We start from the raw sequence: 5,000 nt of genomic DNA, 5'->3' as shown, positions 1-5,000 counted from the left end.
TTACACCTTTTATGGGCTCTAAAAGTTGTGTAACCTTTTCAGAGGAAGGTGATAGACACAATATCTATTTACACAAGGACACATTTCCCCTTTCCTTATATTCATTTTATTCAAGGTTTTATTTCCAAGGTCTTATTTCTATACAACTTAAAGCTAGACAAGGTCTGCCCTCATGTCAGATAAAAATAAAACACCAAAACAATTTTTATGTCTCAGAACCTTATTATTTCATAGTTTCAGGTTCTGTAGTAATTTTCATAGTTCTCTAAAATATGCTTCACTCTGATCATAGGCATATTTTCTTGTGTAGCCTCTTAATATTTTTCTTTTTTCGTGACTGATATAAAGCAAGTTGTTGAATGATCATGGATTCCAATTATTAGAGTTTTCTAAAATATAGTTTCCATTGTGACATACTGTTGGGAGACAAATACTCAGTTGAGGTATTTAATGGAGCATGTGGAATTGTTATCAAATAGATGTTCAATGCATTCTCAACTATTTGCCTATAGCAATTGTTTGGGGGTTTACCCTCAGTTTGCCATCACAGGATGCTTGCTGAGGAAGGTGCTCTTGGATATTCAAAGCCATCAAATGGAACTACTGACTTGTGTTCTGGAAAATATTATAGCCTCAGAGTGTATTGTAGATGAAGACAGCACACAAAGCTGACAAAATTTCTGGAGGATAGGAATGATAACTATAAAAATTCAATAAATGAATGGAGTCAGGACATGTGTTCTTGAAATATCAACAGCAAGTTTCCTTTGGTAGGAATTAAGTAAGGTAATCAAAACAATCATGAGTGCTGTGTATACAGGAAAACCTTAATATGTTTACTTTTGTGAAAATATAAATAGACATATAGTAAGTCTTTGGGCAAGCATAGATTTCACTTAGAACACCGTGACCTAGGAATATGGTGTCTTCTTGAAAGATAGTAGAATTTTTGTTATGACTTCTCTAACCACTGTCTTCTTTAATGATAGTTTGGAGAGAGGAGAATCCTTACCTTTGTTAATATTTGCTACTATTTTTGAATTTCCTTTCATAAGGGAGAAGTTTGGAGGGGGAAATTACATAGAGATTAGTATTTGTTTGTGAGAACATAGTCAATGTAGGAAAAATAACCTTTATTTTTTTTGATCAAAATCATGCAATAACTGGAAAATTCCTCCAGTTCCAGGAAAGCTATAAGCATTTCTAGAGAAAAGGAGGGACCACCATTTTCTTAAGAGGCTCCTCTATCAGGAGAATGGAGGAATCTTAAAAACTGTCCTTCCTCCCACTAGACTAGAACCCATAGCATTACAGAAATTCCTCTCTCATTTCATCTAATATGCATATTTTTTACATTGCTAATCTGAAGTGGAAACATTTTTATTCCTATACTCAAAACTGCTTTTGTTTTATCAGCTGACATTTTACAACTCATTAATTTATAATGCAAGTTTAATGCCTTTGAATGTTCCTGGGATAAAAAATTAAAGTGACCAAGCTAGTTTGTATAAAGGCTAACTCTAGCATGGTAGTAGTGGTTCTTTCCTGATTGTTTTGTATTGGAGAGCATATTTCATGGGGATAATTAAAACTGGCATGGTTCTGTCTTCCCAACATGATTTAATCTTGTACTCCCAAGAGTTAGATAAACTTATCCCTACTTTTTAAATGAGGAAATTTAGGTTCATGCGTTTCAGTGACATATTCAAATATGGGAGAAAATCTTGCTTTGAATTTGTGTACCAATCACTAAACCTCTATTATTAAATGAGAAACTAAAGTTTGAATTAAATGCTATGATCCTTATCCATCCAAGAGCAGAGGCATCAAGTTAACTGTGACCAAGAAGAATTACCTATATAAATCTTCCCTGGAAAAACAAGTTACTGGATTTCTTGAAAATAAGTCACATCCAGGGGCCGGAGAGATAGCATGGAGGTAAGGCGTTTGCCTTTCATGCAGGAGGTCATCGGTTCGAATCCCGGCATCCCATATGGTCCCCTGTGCCTGCCAGGGGCAGTTTCTGAGCCTGGAGCCAGGAATAACCCCTGAGCACTGCCGGGTGTGACCCAAAAACCAAAAAAAAAAAAAAAAAAAAAAAAAAAAGAAAATAAGTCACATCCTGTCTCAGTACCTGGAAAGCTAGAAAGCAAACTTTGGGGGAGGTGGGGGTGTTGGTGAGTACTAGATTTCAGGTAAATGGTTTTGAAATGTCCCCAACACTTATCCACACATAAAGACACTCTAAGTAAGGAACCAGTCCATTGATTAATGGGCTCAAAGAAGCATAATCTTCAAGAATCTAAGTATAAGAGAATTAAGAAACAAAATGATTCTTGGACCGGAGAGATAGCATGGAGGTAGGGCATTTGCCTTGCATGCAGAAGGACGGTGGTTCAAATCTTATCTCGGCATCCCATGTGGTCCCCTGAGCCTCCCAGGAGCGATTTCTGAGTGTAGAGCCAGGAGGAACCCTTGAGCACAGCCAGATGTAACCATAATATAAATAAAGAAGTAAAAGAAACCAAATGATTCTTAGAGTCTTTTAAGGACTTCTTTTAAACTCTAAGAGACATTTTAAAAATGTGGATGTACCATATTTTTCATACCATAAAACACACTTTTCCCCCCCCCCCAAAAAATGCATCTTATGAACCAATGCTGCCTGAAGCTGAAGCCTGAGTGCAGCGGAGGAGAGCACCTAAAAACTATACAGTCTTATGGTCAGGTGCATCTTATAGAGCAAAAAAAGTACAATATATTTGCATCATGTATTAGCTGAAAAATTCAGCAGGCTCACATTCTTCATGGGTTTCATATTTGAAGATCTTTAGCAATTCAACTTGTAAACATCTGAATCATTACTGGCATGTATGTCTTTCACCTGGAGCTACCACAAGTCACAAAAACAGTCAAAATGCGAACAGTAGTGCCATTTGTATTATCTAGGTGGCTGTAAGAGTGAGAGCACGTTTCTTATTCCTATCAGTATCTTATGCTTCACAAAATTCCATCACATATACAATTTTACTAGTTCCTTGTGGCCACTTTAGAGATTGGGAACCCATTGTCATTCTGTTCACTCATTTGTACCAAGCTTCCTTAGATGATATTCCAACACCACACAGCTGGTTTACATGTGGGGACTAGAACAAGAAGACAGGTCTTCAAGCTCATAATTCTAGAAACTGCCTCTTTATTTTATTGTTTCCAAACTATTGCAGGAAACATGGGTGTATTGTTAAATTCTGGTAATTGATCAAATGGTAGGCTTCTATAACTCAAATTAAGGGGATCTATGAAAGTAACAATCATCAAAACAATTTAAAATTAAGCAACAATCTCCATTTTGTGGCATGAAAATCACAAAACATCCCAGTTTGTATTATTGTGTGCATTTGGACCAAAAAAAAAAAAATACTCTTTCTAGCTCCAGCTTTGTCATCAACTGATGTTGAGGTTTTAATAAGTCATTTGACCTGGTAGTACCTCTTGTCATATTGCCAACCAAGGATTAATTTAAAGTGTCTTTTTTTTTTTTTTTTTTTTTTTTGGTTTTTGGATTTTGGTTTTTGGTTTTTGGGCCACACCTGGTGACACTCATGGGTTACTCCTGGCTATGTGCTCAGAAATCGCTCCTAGCTTGGGGATCATATGGGACATCAGGTATCGAACCAAGGTCCATCCTGGGTCAGCCAAGAGCAAGGCAAATGCCCTACTATTGCTCTATCGCTTTGGCCCCTTAAAGTGTCTTTCGAACACTACAGTTTATGGATCTTTTATCTCCAAAAAGAATGTAAGCATCTTCAGGTGAAAATAATACATCTGTGTGTTCGCTGGACTTACCACATTGCAGGTATTTAATAAACGTTTCATGATGCTGTTGAGAGATTTATAGATACACTCAGCTTAGTAGAGTTATAGGAAATCTTTATTGACCTCCTTATTAACAGTAACTATGTGTAATTTGCATTTGTAATTTTCCTTTACATCAACAAAACTTCTGGTGAAGATGAAGTATCACCCTTAACATCAGTTCTTTTTTCGTGTTAATACATTAGTAACTGATCTCTTATTTGCACTGGAACTGACATAATAATGCAGCAAAAAGCACCTATGTATGAAAAGGGGTTAGTGAGGGAACATTGTATAGGGCATCTTCAAAACAACAGTACTGGTATTTCAAATGTCAAGCTCATTATCAGCAGTATTTAAATGCTATGATAGGCTGATTTTTGAAAATGCTGAAAATTTCTGGTAGGTATAGACCTTATAAAATGTCACATTTTGCTATTATTCTGTTATTTGTCAAGAGAAATAAGGAAAACCTATTATTTATATTGCATGTGCTTATAAAATGTATTGATAAAATGGTACCATATAGAGCACTATTTACTTAAAAGGACAAATGGAGGATTTAATATAATACAGTCTAGTGAAGTGAAAATAATGCTTATTATAAATAAACTCTGAGGTTTTTTTAAATATAGCTTTTTATAAATGCATATTCAGTTATATCTTTCCAAGCCCATTTGCTATCAAGCACATTTAAGTATCAGCTTTGGTAACCCCATATTACAAATATACTTTTAGAGAAAATGAAACTTTAATATGATTCCACATAAAATAGTGAGCCATGCCAATTATTCATATGCACTTCATATGCAAATAGTTTTCTCTTATCTGTCAATTATCATGTAAACATGGTATCACATGGCAAATTTCCCTGTAATACAGTACAGTACCTGTATATAATTATGGATGTATTTTGCCAATGCAACTGTTACACAGAATTGTAATTAATTCCTCTGAAGATTACTGGGAGAGTTTTGGATACTGATGCTGTTTTTGGACATTTATTACTGCTCTTTAGTTGGCTTTTTGCTGTGCCTCAGAGACAGATGTAAAATTAGTGTCTATTTTGAGCCAGCAAACAGTACATCTTTCCTCTTGTTTATTGAATTGCAGAAAGGAATTCTTTGGGCTCCCACTTCTTTGTG

The 5,000-nt window shown here is 35.5% G+C and overlaps 1 protein-coding gene across 2 annotated transcripts in view; it reads left to right on the top strand.

Annotated features, from left to right (window-relative positions):
• ZEB2 (zinc finger E-box binding homeobox 2) overlaps positions 1 to 5,000 on the top strand; it is a 149,195-nt gene that overhangs the window by 88,113 nt on the left and 56,082 nt on the right. The window lies entirely within an intron of this gene.

The sequence above is a fragment of the Suncus etruscus genome, chromosome 5, assembly GCF_024139225.1.
Source record: "Suncus etruscus isolate mSunEtr1 chromosome 5, mSunEtr1.pri.cur, whole genome shotgun sequence".
In the NCBI taxonomy this organism is placed as follows: domain Eukaryota; kingdom Metazoa; phylum Chordata; class Mammalia; order Eulipotyphla; family Soricidae; genus Suncus; species Suncus etruscus.
The sequence above is the reverse complement of the archived record's forward strand: the minus strand, read 5'-3'. Positions and strand labels throughout refer to the sequence as shown.